Source organism: Pseudorca crassidens, chromosome 10 (assembly GCF_039906515.1).
Source record: "Pseudorca crassidens isolate mPseCra1 chromosome 10, mPseCra1.hap1, whole genome shotgun sequence".
NCBI classification, from domain to species: Eukaryota; Metazoa; Chordata; class Mammalia; order Artiodactyla; family Delphinidae; genus Pseudorca; species Pseudorca crassidens.
The window spans coordinates 53526234-53548653 of NC_090305.1; positions in this window are offsets into that span (position 1 = coordinate 53526234).

Consider the following 22420-nt stretch of genomic DNA (forward strand, 5'->3'; position numbering starts at 1 on the left):
CTCCACATGGAGAGACGATGGATGTTTTGAACAATAACACAATCTACCACAAAGAGCAATACCATCAGAGCCATCTGGTCCCTCGAGACCAAAATAAAGAGTTTGGCGTAAAAATCACATTCACCAAAAATTGACAGTCTCCAGTGGAAAAGCCAAATAGTATACAAAAGAAAGAAAATAGAAAGCCGAGTCAGCTCTGTCCCCTGTTCCTGGCTACCACAGCCCTGGCCCCGTTTCCCCACAAAGCAGAGGGATGCTCACACCGGGGATCCTGCTTTCCAAGGTGAGGTTTCCCCTGCCTGCTCATCATGGCTAAGTGACTGAAACAGGAAGCCTAGAAAATCGTTTTGGGAGGGTATTAAATAACTTCCTGACTTAATTGATTGATGAATAATAACTTCTAAAATTAGCCCTGCATTTCATTACTTAGTGTCTGAAATGAAATCCACTCAGCTTACCCGAAATTCTGGGAAATGCAAATGATTAACAAACGCCCTTTGAGCTCCTGAAATCGTCTTCCTCTGCGGCTGTCTTCCGGGAGTTACATGGGGGAGGCAGCAGGGTGGGGGACGGGTGGGAGGGTGCTCAGCCCCATCTGTACAGCCCGTCTTCTCCCCACAGCTTCCACGAGCACCCACAGGTTTATAGTCTTAATCATCACAAAGGTCTTAGTTCTCTATGTAAAGATTGGGAATCAAAAACTATAATTACTTGCCACCCATGCTAACTCTTACCTTTTCTCTCCAAAAATTCGCCGGTAGAAATTGTAAAAAGGTGAAGGCAGCTGTGTGATTCTAAAGACCTGGGGTAGGAAGCAGAGGGCTGTAAATGCACAGATGCCTTCCAGGCCAGAAAGGAATCCTCTCAGCCCCAGAGAGGGAGGCATTTAACCCCAACAGGGGCAGGGAGGTTGAAGGAATCCTGAGGCGTTTAAAGCAATTAGCTCTATCTACAGACTATCCGTGAGTCCCAGTTTATTTTCATTCATCTGCTTTCAGCCCCAAAGAGACAGAAACTGAAGTTCCTCCAATTATTCTGCTGTAGACCACTAAATGTTAGTTCCATGGGAAAACACGATTAAAAATAGAAATACCGTTATTACAGATCTGAGACCCTCTTGTCAAGATTAGAATGTGGGAGGGCAAATGTGCTTTCCCAAGTGTAAGCTTCTTACCCCACATGACCACTTCCTTTACCACTGATTTCTAAACTCAGCAAGTATTTACCATCCAACCATCCTGGGCTGTAGAATGACTAGTGCAGAATTTACTCACCCACCAAGCAATGAAGCACCTCCCATTCACTTCTGAGCAGACGGACATACAGGACAACCTGGTCAAATAAACAAGCTCCCGTGGACTCTTAGATTAACCCCGCCCAGAAAACATGAGAAGATGTGCATCTCCATTGGCTTGAGCTATATTCACAAAGAAACCTGGAAGAACACTGATAGCAAAGCCTAGGGGTGAAGTAAAATTTTCTTAAAGCCACACCATAAAGATGGCCTTCTGCTATGCAAAAAGGAACACCTTCAAAGAGGCAAATGCTACAATCAAAAAAGAAAGATTGGTGGACATAAAGCCAGTCCACCATGATTGAAAGGTAAGTGCCAGAGACACAGACATGAACAAGATGGACACTATTCCCATCCCATGTGGAGCCTACAGCCTATGGGGAAAGAAGACAGATATTTGGAAATTTGATGGATGGTGTGAAAGGAGAGGTACAGGGAGCTGTGGAATACAGAGACATTTAATTTGGGGGAGTCAGAAGAGGCTTCCTTGAGGAAATGGCTTGGAAGCTGAGACCTAAGAGGTTTGTGGAATATTAATTAGAGCACATGGCAGCTCCTATCGCTGCCCACGGAGATTCTCACTGTTGTCAGCTTCCCATCTTACCATCCAAGAAGCTCCCACCATGCACGGCACATCCCAATCATCAAAACTCAGCAGCAACCACCCACCTTATTCCGTAAAGCAGACAAGAAGACAAATAAATGGAGAAATAAGTTGAGGATGACTTCAGTCCAAAAAAGTTTAAATGGAGAAACCCAAAGTTTACTAGATGGGTCATCACAGAAGTGAGTTAATTTGGATTCTGTAAAACAGATAGTCAAAAACTCCTGCCAAGATCATGGTAACTACACTTTCTCACAGTCAAGAATTGTGCCCCACTTTCTTCGAGACAGTCTCTAAAAGATAACGAGGTCCAAAACTGTAGCGTTATAAATGGAAGAAGAAGGAACTTCTTGTCAATGGTTTGGAAAATGTATTTGAAAACTTTCCCTCAAGATGGGTGCAGAAAGACAAATAACAGCTGGTGTTGTCAACAGTCAATATCACTCTTAGGTTTAAAGACAAAATACACATCGCTTTTCTAAAATGTCATGCTCTCATCAGGACCAGAGCATTTGATCCCGTATTTCTCATAAATGAGCAACTACCCAGTTTAACAGGCAATAATCCAGTTGGCCATCAGATGCATGCAGTTTGATGTGACTGACATGGCTGGATGTGGAAAACTCTTAGCAAATTGACCACAGGCAGGACAACTGCATGAGTGTTAATAATTTGTCTTTTGAAGATGTGTGATCATAGCAAATAAGGATGTTCTTTGATGTGATTCTCATAGTTAGGATGCCAGTTTCTTCTGGGGGTTATTTTAACCACATGTGGTGTCTTCTTCATTAGCCACATGAAGAGAACAGAATGCCAATGTTCATAGCAGCACTATTTAGCCAAGACGTGGAAGCAACCTAAATATCCATCAATAGATGAATGGATATGGAAGATGTGGTACATATATACAGTGGAATACCAATACCACTCAGTCATAAAAAAGAATGAAATTTTGTAAATTTCAGCAACATGGATGGACTTGAAGGGCATTATGCCAAGTGAAATAAGTCAGGCAATGAAAGAAAAATACTGTAGGATATCACTTATATGTGGAAGCCAAAAAATACAAAAAACTAGTGAATATAACAAAAAAGCAGACTCACAGATGTAGAGAACAAACTAGTTCTTACCAATGGGGGTGGCAATATAGGGGTTGGGGAGTGGAAGGTACAAACTACTGGGTTTAAGATAGACTCAAGGATGTACTCTACAACACAGAGAATAGAGCCAATATTATATAATAACTATGAATGGAAAGTAACCTTTAAAAATTGTATAAAAAATAAAAATTATTTTTAAATATTTTAAATTTTTATTTTATATAGGAGTATAGTGGAGTTACAATGTAGTGTTAGTTTCAGGTCTATAGCAACTTGATTCAGTTATATATATATATATTCTTTCTCAGATTCTTTCCCCATGTAGCTTATTACAGAGTATTGAGTAGAGAGTTCCCTGTGCTATACAGTAGGCCCTTGTTGATTATCTATTTTATATAGAGTAGTGTGTATATGTTAATCCCAACCTCCAAATTTATTCCCCCCCCCAACTTTCCCCTTTGGAAAATTATTTTTAAACCATTTTTAAAGAGAATGGGATGGACCAAGAGGGCCATGAGAAACCTAATTCCATGCCCAAGGGTATGGCCTTGGTGGGTATCACAAGAACATCCCCCTGTCCTCTACTCATGATAGGTGCCTCTGTCCTCATTCCTCTACAAAAGCAAATTAAACCAGGTTCTCTTTGCTGACCTTGAAGGCGTTCTATTGATCAAAGCCACCTAGCTGAGACACCTTTCTTATGCAGCTAAGAGCAGAGAGACTGCAGAGCCTTGACTGGAAAGCACTTCCTCGAAGCCCAGGATTCTTTTGTTGGAAAAAGGGGCCAGGTGGGAGCATCTTCCTGGTGCTCTGCACTGTGTCGTAACAGACAGAAAAACTTCAGAGGAAATTGTTTCCGGCCTTTCTTTGAAATCAATGTAACAATAACTGGGAGTCTGAGGATGTACAAGTCTAGAAGTGAACTCCTGGGTGACTGCACACATTGTGATACATTTGTTGGGTGGGAATAAAAGTCTTTGAGTTACATCTTATTCTTCTCGGGACGAAATCTCTTGAGAAAATTATTGCAAAGCAATTGGATTTTTTTAAGTTTTTTTCTGTTTAAAAATAAAAAATAACTATTCAGACAGCACCACTGTATATTCTATTTTTGTCATGAGAAAGCTGCATTTTGCCTTATTTGTAATCTGACTTGAACAATTATTATTTCCACCATCCATATGATATAGGAATGGTTACAATATTCCCACTGGGGCTAACAGTCATCAGACTAGTCAATATACTTTATTTCCTCCAAATATTCATAAAGCATTTTTAACTTGATTTCATTTTTTAATATCTACTTAGTTAGTTAGTTAGTTAGTTGGTTGGTTGTGCCAGGTCTTAGTTGTGGCAGGCTGGCTCCTTTAGTTGCGGCTCGCCGGTTCCTTAGTTGCTGCACTTGGGCTCCTTAGTTGCGGCACGTGAAATCTTAGTTGTGGCATGCGAACTCTTAGTTGCGGCATTCATGTGGTATCTAGTTCCCTGACCAGGGATCGAACCCAGGCCCCCTGCACTGGGAATGCGGAGTCTTAACCACTGCACCACCAGGGAAGTCCCTTGATTTCTTAGTTATGAGTCATTTGGTTAAAGTAAAACACAAAAAGTTTTCAATATGTAAGTCAGGTTTGGTGAGTCTTCTGAAAGAATATGCCAGCATGTCCATTTGATGGCTTACTGCATTCCTTTCCTGACCTCCCTGCCACCAACACCAGAAAAAAAAAAAAATCCTGCAAAGCCAGGTTTAAAATATAAGTAATAGCTGATAGATTGTCAACTTTCCAATGTCAGTAGGAGAAATATAAGGCTGCAGACTGGTTATCAATAGAAGGAGGGACATATAAAATGACCCAATCTATCTACAGGACCATCTTTTGTCTACCTTGTCCCAGACCTGATTAAAATGATTCAAGCTCTGATTCCACTTGGAGTATTTACAGTTCTTTTCTGTTCATATTTCTCTTCTTCATATTGACTAATGGTCTCTTCCTTTTCTCCCTTCCACTCTCTCTCTCCCCATTTTCTAGAGAATTTGGCTTCTAGGAGGGACAGGACTGAAGTATTCAGAAGCTTTTTGACGGTTCTAAAAAGAAAACCTCATATTTTCAGAGGGAGCTTTCCTTTATGATACATTCACATCTTTTAAGTTCACCATTATGTTCATAATTATCCACATTTTCTAAATAGTTGTGATTCTCTTTTCTATAAAGATTCATAAATATCTCAAATTTACTGCTTCATTAATCATTTTCATGTGGACAGTATCACACTTGGCACAACGCAGCATTACAGATTTCCCTAAGAAAACATCCAAGAACTATCATTCTTCCTACTCTTTGATCTTCCCAAACCAAAATCTCTCAGCTTAAAATATCCTAAATAAGAGACCTATTTCCTTCCTTTTTCTGATTTTCCCTTCTAAACACAGGGAGGTTGTCTCCAGGAAAGGGAAATGGGGGCTGGGAATCAAGGGTAGGAGTGAAACTTACTCTTCACTTTTAGTTTTCTATTGATTATGAAAACTTTCACAGCCTAAGACAATACAAATTTGTTGTCTCGCTGTCAAACGTCTGGGTTGGACTGACTGGTTTCTCTATTCTGGCTTCCATGAGGTTGAAACCAGGGTGCCAGCAGTGTTCGTCCCTTATTGGAGGTTCTGGGGAAGAATCTGCTTTTTGGCTCATTTAGGGTGTTGGCTGAAGTCAGTTGCTTGCGGTTGTGGGACTGAAGTCCCAGTGTCCTCACTGTCTGTCATCCAGGGCTGGGCTTGGAGCCTCCAGGCTGCCTGCATCCCACATGGTACCTGGAGCACCAGCTAGTGAATCTCACTCATGCTCAGAATCTCTCTGCCTTCCTCTTCTGCTGCACCTCTCTATCGCTAGCCGGGAAATTTCTCTCTTTATCTAGATTGGGCCCACCTAGATAATCCAGGCTAATCTCCCTATCTTAAAGTTCATAAACTGAATTACATCTGAAAGTCCCTTTGGCCATGTAACACATTCACAGGATCCAAGGATTAGCGCATGGACATCTTTGGGAGGGGGCAGTATTGGAGCTACCACATCACTGTACGTTTTTCGTTAACATTTTGAGGTTGTAATTTGTACCATGGGTATGGGTCATCTATTTTTTAAAATAATTAAAATAATAGAAGAGTACATATGAACAACAATACGGCAACATTTGTGGAAGTTGTAGTATATTTGTTGAGTGCTTGCCAAACGCCAGGCTCTGTTCAAAGTGCTGTACCTGTTTTACCTAATTTAATCATTACAATGTTGTCATCTAGATTTTACAAATAAGGAAACTAAGGCCCAGAGGTGTTAAGTGTTTGCCCGAGGTCACACAGCTAGTGTGTGGCAGAGTCTTGCCCACACAGCGGTAGCTGGCACAGCAAAGCCTGCTTCTAGCCATTACACGTCACTCCCTATAAGTCCCCAGCTGTGAGAAGCTCTGCTCTAACTCCTCCTTCACCTTCCCATGTTACACAGATTTCTCTAGGGGAATAAATGGATGAGGGAAGTGACTTTAAGTGCAGTATGTTTTATGAGAGCCCGGGGAAAGCTTTCTGGTTCTAACAGATCAGCGCCGCTGACAATCATTTCCCTCCTGCCCATCCCAGGTAGGAAAGAGCCAGAAGCCACCCCCGGAGCCAGTGGGCTGGGCCAGGCAAAGGCTTTTAAAAGGAGGTCACTGGGTGCAATATTTAGAGGTGGCAGGCTACAAATCCTCCCTCCCCATGCCTGCTTCTAAATCCCAGATGTGTATCTTATTCCAAAGGCCACTGAGATGCTGCCTGGTGGTTGTCTGAGGCTTTCTGACCCAAAACACTTCTGCGCAAACGGGAGGCTCCATTTTACCTAAGATAGAAGGAAATCCCAAACCTACATCAGCACTCAGTAAGGAAAAGGGGGTGGAGGACTGAGAACATGGCCCTGACAACCCCCTTCATATGGACACTTCCAGCATCCTGTCTATTGTGTGTGAAATTAAGCTCTATTTTTTTCCAATTATACAAGTATTACATGTTCATTGAAAAAAATATAAATTATACAGATGAGCAAAGAGAAGAAATTGTTCCGTATCTCTCACCAAAAGAGAACCACTGCGGTATACTGGTGTGTGTGCTTCCAGATGTGTGTGTGTGCGAACGTGTTTCTGTGTTGTGAGAGCAGGGAGGAAAGGTGCAAAGACAGAGAAGAAATTGATTTCTCTTTTCTAAAAAGTAGAATCATTGTACATGCAGTTTAACGCCCTTTTATTTACAATTGTTCTTCCTGTGAACACTTTTATCATGTCCGTAGACAAACTTCTACAGCAAAATTCTTTCACAGTTCAAAAATTTTTTAATATTTTTAAATGAGTAACATACTCATTGAAGAAAAATTAGAAAATACAGATACGCAAAATAGAATTGTAACTCAAGGGGGGGAGACAACCACTGTTAACATTTCCACCTTTGCTGTTACAGAATACACGCTATTCTAGTCCTTCGAAGTTAAACTCTACTGCCAAGATTTTGCTAGAGAAGATTTTGCTGGATACAATTGTGCTAGACAGGCAGCCACTAATGTTAAGAGAAGCCAAACTTTGCTGACATCCTTGACTATTTCCTAAAGACTAAGTTCTAGAAGAAGCGCTGGGTCAAAGGACATGTACATTTTTAAAGCCATTGATCAACATCATCAGATTGTTTTCCAGGAGCAGCAGCAGGGTATGGGAGTACCGTTTTCCAGGCCCCCTCACCAATCTTGGGTGGTATAATTTTTTAAGTCTTTCAGGCACAACATTTAAAACATTTTGAACTCTGTGCAGCACAAAGCTGTGCGGGGTCTTGGTTTGGACTCACAAGCTCACACTGTTTTAATGACACCGACTGTGAGGGTCAAACATGGTCTTGTGCAGGAAAAATCATGAAACACACACACATTTACAAGCAGAAAACTATGCAATTACAAAAGAAAAGATTCAGGTGAAGAAAGAAATAGGATGCCCTTTGAAATTGTTTCTAGAGAGAAACAGAACAATCTTCATGTTGATTTCATTTTCTAAAGAAAACCATCCCAAGCCCAAGAAGTCCATTTATAAGTTTAAGGCTGTGGTGTCAAATACCAATTTAAAAAACCTGAATAGGTTCTGACACTCCTTTGGTGAACACCTTAAAGCAAAGAAATAGAAATACAGGAGAATCCCATCCTGTCCTCCCTTGCTCTGCTGATCACAAGACCAAGCACCTGTTTGGACGGTGTGTCTTTAAGAATCGTTTTTGTCTCTTGTGGATCTGGTTTCAGTCAGAGAGCATATCATCTGCCACATGGAACTCAGTCCAGCAAAGGAATTGGCCCATTTCCAGCAATTATCTGAGAAATTCTATTTCTGCAACTAAATCTCCAGTTTTAATCAACTTGCATATCCCCATCACCCCCAGCAGTGAGCAATCAGTGGAGTCAAATGTAAGCAGTGATTGGGTCTGTGACCCCAGAAGCCCTCTCCCCACCAGCTGGCACTTGGAAGCCCAGGGGGGTCTCATTGTCTCCAATTAAAACTTCGTTTCCCGGCTTCCAGGAACATGCTGGAAGAGTAAGACGCGGAGGTCACCTTCCTCCCCACAGATACACCAGAAATACATCTACACATGGAACAACTCCTACAGAACACCTACTGAACGCTGGCAGACGACCTCAGACCTCCCAAAAGGCAAGAAAGTCCCCACGTACCTGGATAGGGCAAAAGAATAAACTGAGACAAAAGAATAGGGATGGGACCTGCACCAGTGGGAGGGAGCTGTGAAGGAGGAAAGGTTTCTACACACTAGGAAGCCCCTTCGCGGGCGGAGACTGTGGGTGGCAGAGGGGGAAAGCTTCGGGGCCGCGGAGGAGAGCACAGCAACAGGGGTGCGGAGGACAAAGCGGAGAGATTCCTGCACAGAGGAACAGGGCCGACCGGCACTCACCAGTGCGAAAGGCTTCTCTGCTCACCCGGCGGAGGCTCGGGCTTCGGTCGGAGCGCTGGGAGAGGACTGGGGTTAGCAGCGTGAACACAGCCTGCAGGGGGTTAGTGCGCCACGGCTAGCCGGGAGGGAGTCCGGAGAAAAGTCTGGAGCTGCCGAAGAGGCAAGAGACATTTTCTTCCCTCTTTGTTTCCTGGTGCGCGAGGAGAGGGGATTAAGAGCGCTGCTTAACGGAGCTCCAGAGACGGGCGCGAGCCGCGGCTAAAAGCGCGGACCACAGAGACGGGCATGAGACGCTAAGGCTGCTGCTGCCGCCACCAAGAAGCCTGTGTGCGACCACAGGTCACTATCCAAACCGCCCTTCCGGGGAGCCTGTGCAGCCTGCCACTGCCAGACTCCCGTGATCCAGGGTCAACTCCTCCAGGAGAACGGAGGAGCCTCAGGCTGGTGCAACGTCACGCCGGCCCCTGCCGCCGCAGGCCGCCCCGCACTACGTGCCCCTCCCTACGCCCCGCACTACGTGCCCCTCCCTCCTCCCGGCCTGAGTGAGCCAGAGCCCCCGAATCAGCTGCTCCTTTAACCCCGTCATGTCTGAGCAAAGAACAGACGCCCGCCAGCGACCTACACACAGAGGCGGAGCCAAATCCAAAGCTGAGCCCCTGGGAGCTATGAGAACAGAGAAGAGAAAGGGAAATCTCTCCCAGCAGCCTCAGAAGCTGCGGATTAAAGCTCCACAATCAACTTGATGTACCCTGCATCTGTGGAATACCTGAATAGACAACGAATCATCCCAAATTGAGGAGGTGGCCTTTCAGAGCAAGATTTATGATTTTTTTCCCCTTTTCCTCTTTTTGTGAGTGTGTATGTGTATGCTTCTATGTGAGATTTTGTCTGTATAGCTTTGCTTCCATCATTTGTCCTAGGGTTCTATCCGTCCGTTTTCTGGGGGGGGGGGGGCGGGGGGTTGTTTTTTTTAATTTTTTCTTTTATTTTTTTAATAATTATTTTTTATCTTAATAACTTTATTATATTTTATCTTACTTTATTATATTTTACTTTATCTTCTTGCTTTCTTTTTTCCTTCCTTCCGTCCTTCCTTCCTCCCTTACTCCCTCCCTCTTTCCCTCCCTCCCTCCTTCCTTTCTTTCTTTCTTTCTACTTCTACTAATTCTTTCTTTCTACTTTTTCTCCCTTTTATTCTGAGCCGTGTGGATGAAAGGCTCTTGGTGCTGCAGCCAGGAGTCAGTGCTGTGCCTCTGAGGTGGGAGACCCAACTTCAGGACACTGGTCCACAAGAGACCTCCCAGCTCCACATAATATCAAACGGTGAAAATCTCCCAGAGATCTCCATCTCAACACCAGCACCCAGCTTCACTCAACGACCAGCAAGCTACAGTGCTGGACACCCTATGCCAAACAACTAGCAAAACAGGAACACAACCCCACCCATTAGCAGAGAGGCTGCCTAAAATCATAATAAGTCCACACACACCCCAAAACACACCACCAGACGTGGACCTGCCCACCAGAAAGACAAGATCCAGCCTCATCCGCCAGAACACAGGCACTAGTCCCCTCCACCAGGAAGCCTATACAACCCACTTAACCAACCTTAGCCACTGGGGACAGACACCAAAAACAGCGGGAATTACGAACCTGCAGCCTGCAAAAAGGAGACCCCAAACACAGTAAGATAAGCAAAATGAGAAGACAGAAAAACACACAGCAGATGAAGGAGCAAGATAAAAACCCATCAGACCTAACAAATGAAGAGGAAATAGGCAGTCTACCTGAGAAAGAATTCAGAAGAATGATAGTAAAGATGATCGGAAACCTTGGAAATAGAATAGACAAAATGCAAGAAACATTTAACAAGGACCTAGAAGAACTAAAGAGTAAACAAACAATGATGAACAACACAATAAATGAAATTAAAAATACTCTAGATGGGATCAATAGCAGAATAACTGAGGCAGAAGAACAGATAAGTGACCTGGAAGATAAAATAGTGGAAATAACTACTGCAGAGGAGAATAAAGAAAATAGAATGAAAAGAACTGAGGACAGTCTCAGAGACCTCGGGGACAACATTAAATGCACCAACATTTGAATTATAGGGGTTCCAGAAGAAGAAGAGAAAAAGAAAGGGATTGAGAAAATAGTTGAAGAGATTATAGTTGAAAACTTCCCTAATATGGGAAAGGAAATAGTTAGTCAAGTCCAGGAAGCACAGAGAGTCCCATACAGGATAAATCCAAGGAGAAATACGCCAAGACACATATTAATCAAACTGTCAAAAATTAAATACAAAGAAAACATATTAAAAGCCACAAGGGAAAAACAACAAATAACACACAAGGGAATCCCCATAAGGTTAACAGCTGATCTTTCAGCAGAAACTCTGCAAGCCAGAAGGGACTGGCAGGAAATATTTAAAGTGATAAAGGAGAAAAACCTGCTACCAAGATTACTCTACCCAGCAAGGATCTCATTCAGATTTGATGGAGAAATTAAAACCTTTACAGACAAGCAAAAGCTGAGAGAGTTCAGCACCACCAAACCAGCTCTACAACAACTGCTAAAGGAACTTCTCTAGGCAAGAAACAAAAGAGAAGGAAAACACCTACAATAATGAAACCAAAACAATTTAGAATATGGAAATAGGAACATACATATCAATAATTACTTTAAATGTAAATGGACTAAATGCTCTCACCAAAAGACACAGATTGGCTGAATGGATACAAAAACAAGACCCATATATTTGCTGTCTACAAGAGACCCACTTCAAACCTAGAGACACATACAGACTGAAAGTAAAGGGATGGAAAAAGATACTTCATGCAAATGGAAACCAAAAGAAAGCTGGAGTAGCAATTCTCATATCAGACAAAATAGACTTTAAAATAAAGACTATTAGAAGAGACAAAGAAGGACACTACGTAATGATCAAGGGATCGATCCAAGAAGAAGATATAACAATTGTAAATATTTATGCACCCAACATAGGAGCACCTCAGTACATAAGACAAATACTAACAGCCATAAAAGGGGAAATCGACAGTAACACATTCATAGTAGGGGACTTTAACACCCCACTTTCACCAATGAACAGATCATCCAAAATGAAAATAAATAAGGAAACACAAGCTTTAAATGATACATTAAAAAACATGGACTTAATTGATATTTATAGGACATTCCATCCAAAAACAACAGAATACACTTTTTTCTCAAGTGCTCATGGAACGTTCTCCAGGATAGATCATATCTTGGGTCACAAATCAAGCCTTGGTAAATTTATGAAAATTGAAATCGTATCAAGTATCTTTTCCAACCACAACGCTATGAGACTAGATATCAATTACAGGAAAAGATTTGTAAAAAATACAAACACATGGAGGCTAAACAATACACTACTTAATAACGAAGTGATCACTGAAAAATGAAAGAGGAAATTAAAAAATACCTAGAAACAAATGACAATGGAGACACGACGACCCAAAATCTATGGGATGCAGCAATAGCAGTTCTAAGAGGGAAGTTTATAGCAATACAAGCCCACCTTAAGAAACAGGAAACATCTCGAATAAACAACCTAACCTTGCACCAAAAGCAATTAGAGAAAGAAGAACAAAAAAACCCCAAAGTTAGCAGAAGGAAAGAAGTCATAAAAATCAGATCAGAAATAAATGAAAAAGAAATGAAGGAAACGATAGCAAAGATCAATAAAACTAAAAGCTGGTTCTTTGAGAAGATAAACAAAATTGATAAACCATTAACCAGACTCATCAAGAAAAAAAGGGAGAAGACTCAAATCAATAGAATTAGAAATGAAAAAGGAGAAGTAAGAGCTGACACTGCAGAAATACAAAGGATCATGAGAGATTACTACAAGCAACTATATGCCAATAAAATGGACAACCTGGAAGAAATGGACAAATTCTTAGAAATGCACAACCTGCCAAGACTGAATCAGGAAGAAATAGAATATATGAACAAACCAATCACAAGCACTGAAATTGAAACTGTAATTAAGTATCTTCCAACAAACAAAAGCCCAGGACCAGATGGCTTCACAGGCAAATTCTATCAAACATTTAGAGAAGAGCTAACACCTATCCTTCTCAAATTTTTCCAAAATACAGCAGAGGGAGGAACACTCCCAAACTCATTCTACAAGGCCACCATCACCCTGATACCAAAACCAGTCATGGATGTCACAAAGAAAGAAAACTACAGGCCAATATCACTGATGAACATAGATGCAAAAATCCTCAAAAAATACTAGCAAACAGAATCCAGCAGCACATTAAACGGATCATACACCATGACCAAGTGGGGTTTATTCCAGGAATGCAAGGATTCTTCAATATACGCAAACCAATCAACGTGATACACCATATTAACAAATTGATGGAGAAAAACCATATGATCATCTCAATAGATGCAGAGAAAGCTTTTGACAAAATTCAACACCCATTTATGATAAAAACCCTGCAGAAAGTAGGCATAGAGGGAACTTTCCTCAACCTAATAAAGGCCATATATGACAAATGCACAGCCAACATCATCCTCAATGGTGAAAAACTGAAAGCATTTCCACTAAGATCAGGAACAAGACAAGGTTGCCCACTCTCACCACTCTTATTCAACATAGTTTTGGAAGTTTTAGCCACAGCAATCAGAAGAGAAAAGGAAATAAAAGGAATCCAAATCAGAAAAGAAGTAAAGCTGTCACTGTTTGCAGATGACATGATATTCTACATAGAGAATCCTAAAGATGCTACCAGAAAACTACTAGAGCTAATCAATGAATTTGGTAAAGTAGCAGGATACAAAATTAATGCACAGAAATCTCTGGCATTCCTATACACTAATGATGAAAAGTCTGAAAGTGAAATCAAGAAAACACTTCCATTTACCATTGCAACAGAAAGAATAAAATATTTAGGAATAAACCTACCTAAGGAGACAAAAGACCTGTATGCAGAAAATTATAAGACACTGATGAAAGAAATTAAAGATGATACAAATAGATGGAGAGATATACCATGTTCTTGGATTGGAAGAATCAACATTGTGATAATGACTCTACTACCCAAAGCAATCTACAGATTCAATGCAATCTCTATCAAACTACCACTGGCATTTTTCACAGAACTAGAAAAAAATTTTTCACAGTTTGTATGGAAACACAAAAGACCCCGAATAGCCAAAGCAATCTTGAGAATGAAAAACGGAGCTGGAGGAATCAGGCTCCCTGACTTCAGACTATACTACAAAGCTACAGTAATCAAGACAGTATGGTACTGGCACAAAAACAGATAGATCAATGTAACAGGATAGAAAGCCCAGAGATAAACCCACGCACATATGGTCACCTTATCTTTGATAAAGGAGGCAGGAATGTACAGTGGAGAAAGGACAGCCTCTTCAAAAAGTGGTGCTGAGAAAACTGGACAGGTACATGTAAAAGTATGAGATTAGATCACTCCCTAACACCATACACAAAAATAAGCTCAAAATGGATTAAAGACCTAAATGTAAGGCCAGAAACTATCAAACTCTTAGAGGAAAACATAGGCAGAACACTCTATGTTATAAATCACAGCAAGATCCTTTTTGACCCACCTCCTAGAGAAATGGAAATTAAAAACAAAAATAAGCAAATGGGACCTAATGAAACTTCAAAGCTTTTGCACAGCAAAGGAAACCAGAAACAAGACCAAAAGACAACCCACAGAATGGGAGAAAATACTTGCAAATGAAGCAACTGACAAAGGATTAATCTCCAAAATTTATAAGCAGCTCATGCAGCTCAATAACAAAAAAACAAACAACCGAATCCAAAAATGGGCAGAAGACCTAAATAGACATTTCTCCAAAGAAGATATACAGACTGCCAACAAACACATGAAAGAATGCTCAACATCATTAATCATTAGAGAAATGCAAATCAAAACTACAATGAGATATCATCTCATGCCAGTCAAAATGGCCAACATCAAAAAATCTAGAAACGATAAATTCTGGAGAGGGTGTGGAGAAAAGGGAACCCTCTGGCACTGTTGGTGGGAATGTAAATTGATACCACCACTGTGGAGAACAGTATGGAGGTTCCTTAAAAACCTACAAATAGAACTACCATATGACCCAGCAATCCCACTACTGGGCATATACCCTGAGAAAACCATAATTCAAAAAGAGTCATGTACCAAAATGTTCACTGCAGGTCTATTTACAATAGCCCAGAGATGGAAACAACCTAAGTGTCCATCATCGGATGAATGGATAAAGAAGATGCGGCACATATATACAATGGAATATTACTCAGCCATAAAAAGAAACGAAATTGAGCTATTTGTAATGAGGTGGATAGACCTAGAGTCTGTCATACAGAGTGAAGTAAGTCAGAAAGAGAAAGACAAATACCGTATGCTAACACATATATATGGAATTTAAGGAAAAAAAATGTCATGAGGCACCTAGGGGTAAGACAGGAATAAAGACACAGACCTAGTAGAGAATGGACTTGAGGATATGGGGAGGGGGAAGGGTAAGCTGTGACAAAGCGAGAGAGAGGCATGGACTACACTACCAAACCGTAAGGTAGATAGCTAGTGGGAAGCAGCTGCATAGCACAGGGAGATCAGCTCGGTGGTTTTTGACCGCCTGAAGGGGTGGGATAGAGAGGGTGGGAGGGAGGGAGTCGCAAGAGGGAAGAGATATGGGAACATATGTATATGTATAACTGATTCACTTTGTTATAAAGCAGAAACTAACACACCACTGTAAAGCAATTATACTCCAATAAAGATGTAAAAAAAAAAACAAAAAAAAAACTTCGTTTCCCGATAAGATATCTGAATGAAGGAGGAAACGGTGCCCAGGTATTGGAAGGGCTGCCACTTGGGGCCAAATGATGCCGTCTGTGTCCCTCGGCGGGAGGTTACGGAAACGAAATAATTGCCCAGGAAATGGGTGTGTATTCTGTTCTTAGCTTCATCAGATACCCGACTTAACCAGAGATTTCTCTCCCAGCAGCTCCAGTGATGATGGTTCTAGCCATCTGACGTGCCAGCATCTGAGGGTAATTGATTCCTTGGCTTATTTGGCTTTGGTGCCAGCAGCTGTTTTGAGGCAGCATTTACCCAGAACTCTTAGTTTAACCTCAGCACTTAAGCTTTTATGGCACTGCCAAAAGCTGCTGTCCCACCCAGCAAAAACCCCAGCGGCAGAGCTTTGGGTGCCCAGAAGAGGTCCAGGTTGTGTATTACAGCAAGTGGAATAGATCAGCTCTCAACTGTGGTGTGTAAAATTCTTTCATTCATTCTGAACATCTGTATGTTAAAAACCCTAGACCAAGTAAAAACTTGTTTTCTGTTGTAAGATAAATCTAGGAAAGAATATCACAAAACATATTGCTTTATATTGTGGATTTGAAGAAACCTATTTCTCTTTTTTTAAGTGTTGAGGTAAAAGGGAGAGGACAGAGGTAGCCAAAATTTGCCTTTAGAAAATGAGACCTTCCTCCCCAAACTGCCAGCACAGGTTTTCTAAGACACTTTGTTGAAAATTAATTCTCGAATTCTAACCAATTTCCACTTTTTAAAAATCATATTTATGCTCTAATTAAACCCAACAAGAAAGACTACAGGCATTTCTTCAGTAGGGTCAGGAATTAGGAAGTTAGTTGTGCCAACACTACTGTCTAACACACCAGTCAACGACTTAGCATCTCCCACTTCACACTTCTCTGAACAGCAGAAAATGTTTGGTGCTGTCACAAAGCTGTTTTCCTGTGCTTTGCTACGCAAGCATCTTTCACCTGCGTCATTTTTCAGGGCTTATTTTTCCTATCTTGCAAAAAAGAAAGTGCACCTAACTGTTCCTCTACCTACAAAGATTCCTCCCACAATGTGTCACTATTAAATAAAGTCCTTAATCAAACAAGCTACAGCCTTGGATTGTTGCATGGCTTTCTTGCTTGTGTTGTATAGTCTGTTAAATATTGAGAAATAATAACAGATAAGTTACTACTACCTGCTCTGATCTGATGGTGCAGTGCCAGCTACAGGCCAGGTACACTCTGAGGGGTGACTGACACTGTCTACACCCTGAAGAAAGCCAGAAGAGCCAGAGAGTTTATGCCACCATCTCTCCCCCACAGGTGGTCCTTATCCAATAACCAGGAACATGAAAACTTAAGGTTAAGATAACTCTGACACATAATTCAGATTGCTTCAACAGGATCAAGCTGGAGATACCCTCTAAAGGATTTGGCTTGAAAGCTTACCCTTACTGGGTTTCTTCCTGTTTCCATCATCTGTTGCTACCTCAGAAACTACCCCAAATTCAGGTATCTATTGTTGTGTCAAACTTCATCTATGGCTGCACAACAAACTATCCGAAAGGCAGGTGTCCTGTGGAAAAAAAAACTTAACCAAATCACCTCTTGCCCTGGGGACAAAATCTTATTGCCATCAGATGACAGGGGTTGCAGATCTGGTTTCCAAACCTGGTTGCTCTATTTTCAAATATAGGAGTGGAGCGGCTTCTTGTCTTGGCTGAATAAGAGTCACAAATATATACTCTCGTAGTTTAGAAAAGCAAATTCCAGTTACCATGTACCACTTGCCTTACGGCATATAGCATACGGAATGTGATTCCTAAATCCCACTAGGGTTTTATAGCTAGCTTTCCTACCTAGCTTTCTCTTTGTGAGCGACAAAAACCAATCTTGGTTATATCAGTGCCTGAGATGGAAAAAAACATGTGTTCCAATGCCATTTAGTAAGCTTCAGGGGTGAAATCTGCCTATTAAAGTTACATAGTCTAGAAGGATATTTCAGATCAGACACTTTTCCTGGCTAATTCCACAATAAGTAGAACAGTATTTTCTCTTTTTCTTTTTTCTGAGCTTGTTCTTCTTTAAATGATACAGCAGAGACACTGTTACAACTTGATGTTATTGTATTTTCTTGTTAAACTTTAATCCTAATTCTCAATTTAGTTCCATAATCACTGGTTTTTTAGTCTCTAAAATGTTGTTCTTTAATTAGCAAGATAGAGATCAATGTCATACAAAATACGTGCTAACACAGAACTAGATTTTGCTCTCCTGTGCATAGATGCCAAGTGTGGAGAAAATAACCTGCTCCAAGTTCAAGGGAAACTTGATCTCATCCCAGAAATAATAGCTTCCTGTTTCATGGGAAGCGGCAACCTTGAAATACCGAATTTTAACAACGTACTTCCCCCTCCCCTTATGAATTTAACATATATGAAATGAAGGCATGTCTAGTAATTATCATCGTTTAATTGGCTTTTTTCTTTCATAGTGGTACATAAAATAATGGTGTGCCTTAAAACTGGTAATGTCTGAGTTTAGATGAAATGTGGCAATCCACGTCAACTCAGCCAGAGAGAATTGACTAGACTTCAATATTAAATGCAGGTGTGTGAAAGCAAAGAGGAAAAACTGAATTTCCTCTCTGATGTAGCCCCTTTTGGACACTTCCAGAAGCAAACAGCTATACCCAAAACTTGGAGTGCTTTTTGCAGCTCATTATCTGTATATACTACCTCTTGCCTGTTGCAATTTTGAGCATATTGACCATATTTAGAATGAGCCCTAGAAGAGATTCATTCTAAACATGAATGTGTAGCTTTATGGAAATAAATCTTGCAATTACCCAGCTGGCATTGGGTTGGGTTTCTATGACACACTTTTCTGTTTCACAAAAACTGCCCTTGGGGTTTTGATGCTAATAAGGGCTCCAAGACACAAGTGCAATAATTCTCAAACTTTAATGAGAATAATCTTCAGCATTGGTTAAACATATTCATCCCAGGGCCTCACCCCAGACCTTGTGATTCAGGAACTCTGAACAGGACAGGGCGGGGAGGCCAGCTGTGTGGTTGACTAGCTCTGTGGGTGGTTTGGATGCACACCATGGTTGACCACTGCCCTGTGGTGTGAGAACGCCAGTGCCCCACGCATGCACGCTGGTACATTAAGGGTGAGATTTCCCGAGTCCAGCATCTGCCTGGAGTCACCTGGTTGGATGCTCACACTGATTCCTGGGCAAATCTCGAGCCCATATCTCTTCACACCAGCTCTGTTTCCCCGATGACCTGTTGTCTGCCCTCCATGTGACCACCCAGACCCAGGGCATATGTGCCAACTGTTCTTTTTTTTTTTGCTGTACGCGGGCCTCTCACTGTTGTGGCCTCTCCCGTTGCGGAGCACAGGCTCCGGACGCGCAGGCTCAGCGGCCATGGCTCACGGGCCCAGCCGCTCCGCGGCATGTGGGATCTTCCCGGACCGGGGCACAAACCCGTGTCCCCTGCATCAGCAGGTGGACTCTCAACCACTGCGCCACTAGGGAAGCCCTTTTTTTTTTTTTTAATTTTTATTGGAATATAGTTGCTTTACAATGTTGTGTTAGTTTCTGCTGTACAGCAAAGTTATTCAGTTATACATATACATATATCCACTTTTTTTAAGATTCTTTTCCCATATAGGTCATTACAGAGTATTAAGTAGAGTTCCTTGTGCTGTACAGTAGATTCTTATTAGTGTGGCAACTGTTCTAAAAAATGCTTCTTCAGTCAAAAGGAACTGAGGCCTAAACTGGTTTACTTCAACTAGTGAAGGGGCAAGGAAATTTGGGTTCATTAACATTGATTTATTTGCCGACTAATTTTCATTTTAAAGGCCACATGGAAGCTGCCTTTTCCAATACACGGGGGATTCTAGCCCAGTTCAACACTCATTGCTGGGCCTCCACCTCCTGTCCATTTAATATACGTTCCAGACAGTGGGCATGGTGGACTAAGCAATGGCCCCCAAATGTGCCCACGTCCTAATCCCTGGAACCTATGAATATGTTACCTCACAAGATAAAAAGGACTTTGCAGGTGTGATTAAGTTAGGGGGAAAGTAGCCTAGGTTACCCAGGTGGACCCAGTGTAATCTGACAGGCCTTATAAGAGGGATATGGGCAGTTCAGAGTCAGAGGGAAGGGATGGAAGCAGAGGTCAGAGGTCAAGAGAAGCGTTGGGCCCCTGGCTTTGAAGGTGGAGACAAGGAAGTGGATTCTCCCCTACAGCCTCTAGAAGGAACAAGTGTGCTGACACCTTGATTTTAGACCAGCGGTACCATCCAAGACTATAAGGTAATACATTTGTGTTGTTTAAGCCTCTACAGTTGTGAAAATTTGTTATAGCAGCGATAGAAAGTTAATACAGGGGTTTTAAATTATTCTTCTCACTCTAGAGCTGAAAATTCTCTGAACAAAGAGAGACCTACAGGAGGCCCAAGGGAGCAGGCTTTGGGTGGAGCCTGAGAACCAGGACACAGACTGTTCCTGTTTCTCAAAAGCAGATGGGATTAATAGACTGTGACTTTGATTCTTGAATAACAAATGCCAAGGTCTCCGGGCCTGATCTAGGAGATCAACTATATTTGGCAACCAAACAGAAGCACCCACGGGTCTGCAGTTCTCCTCTTCAAGCTCATTTGTGTCTGAAAGCATGCTTGCTTGCTTGTGCCTGGGAAAGGTTGAAGTTTCTGTTAGAGTTTAGATGAAAGGTTATCCGCCAGTGTCCCAAAGAAGATAAAAGAAAGTGTGTCCCGTAATCTGTGTCCTACAGGAGTGAAAGGGACTAAACCGTCCCACACCTGGAAGTCTCCCAGGGTTCTTGAAAGATGCTTTCTAGACAGCAGGTGCTGCCTTTTGCCATCCATTCAGTGTCCTATCCCTGGCCCTCTTCCCCTCTCCCCAACTCCTCCATCCCAACAAGGTCATCCGACACCAATTCTGAAGCTTTGGGCATCTTGGGATGACTTTCCCAACAAGGAAGAGGATCGGGACTTTGAGGTGAGAGTGGATGGTGTCTCCTGTCTCAGCCCTACAATCCCCTATTCCAGCTGCTTCTCCACTGCCGGGTACAGAGCCTGCAAACTATATTTTCCAGCCTGGCTTGCCACCTGGCTCCTTGTCAGATGCCGCCAAGGGGAGACCCTGGCAGGAGTTCGGAAGAAGCTTTTTTTCTGTAGACTTGGTTGCGCTTCTGCAGAGTCGGGGCAGCCATGGAAGGGGAGGCGGCAGTGGCTGAGGGCAGGGTCAGGCTCCTGGTTTTCTGCCAACTAGGCCCTGACAACAGCAGGCTAAGCGCAACGAGCAGCAATTTTTCTTTTTTCTTCTTGCTCTTTCTGAACTGGAGGTGGCAGACACTTGTTGCAGTGACTGATCTTTGGGAAGTCATACCCTCCCACCTGTCCTCCAGCTCTTCTAACACCTCACGACCAACCTTCTAGTTCAACATCTAGATCATCTGTTTTCCTGATTAGATGAGGAAAACCTGCATCTTTCACTTTCATTGACAAGGGCCAGAGTCCGTGAAACCCTTTATCTACCCTCAGTATCGTGGGTTTTTGAATTCCATTTGAGTCTTTCCATCAAAAGACTCAAAGTACAGACCTGCCCAGAAAGAAGAGGTAGTTAGAGCTGGCTGATGCACGTCGAACAAACCAGGTTGGAAGCCAGTGTTTTTTCTTAGATACTCTTGGTCTTAGGTTAGTTTATCCAGAAAAATTCTCCAAGGTGAGGGTCCTGTGTGAGTGACTTATTGTGGGTGGTGTAGGCAGGATGCAACCAGGCCTCCCAGGGTCACTCCAGCCTGGCCTCCAGGGGAGCTCTGGCGTGTGAGTGGCCTCAGAGCTTTCGTGATGATTGCAGTCATAGGTCATTTCCAAGGGTCACCCTCAGGGGCCGTAAACTCCCAGGTGATTTTGACTATCTCTAGTAGCCTGATAACAGGCCTCTGAAGAAGAGTTGCAGGTGTGAGCCTTTGGAACAAAAATACACAGAGAAGAGGTATGGGACCTGGGGAATCCAGCCAGAGAACTGACAGGGCCCCTCTGATTATGACTTGTACTATACCTGACTGAAAAGACCTTCAGAAAGGGATGGCCAGCCCTTCACTTCTGCCTCTCAAATTTTATGCAAGTTCCTCTTTGGCCAACTCTAACCCAGAATCATAGGGGGAAAGGGATTCTAGGAAATGTAGTCCCAGCTGAACTGTGTTAATGACAGAACAATCCAGACAGCTAGCCTAGCTGTTTTAATGAAGTATCACCAAACTCAGGTTATGGGTGGGCCTTCTGTCGCTAGAATATCCACAGGAAACTGTCGGTGGATATTCTCCCAGCCATACCAGGAAGAACTGTTGATACAGCACCCTATGTGGCCCCCATGATGAGCTCCATCAAATGGAAAGTTCCAGGCAGCAGCCTGGCCCTGGAAGGTTCTAGGCCAAGTCCTCACCTCTCTACTTTACCCCAGTTCTGGCCCTCCCACCCTAGCACCCCCATCCCCAGCTTCCTTGAGACTCATGTCAATTCTCAGTGCTCATTTGGGGAATCAGAGATACTGCTCACTGATGACTTTGATCCTCTTTGC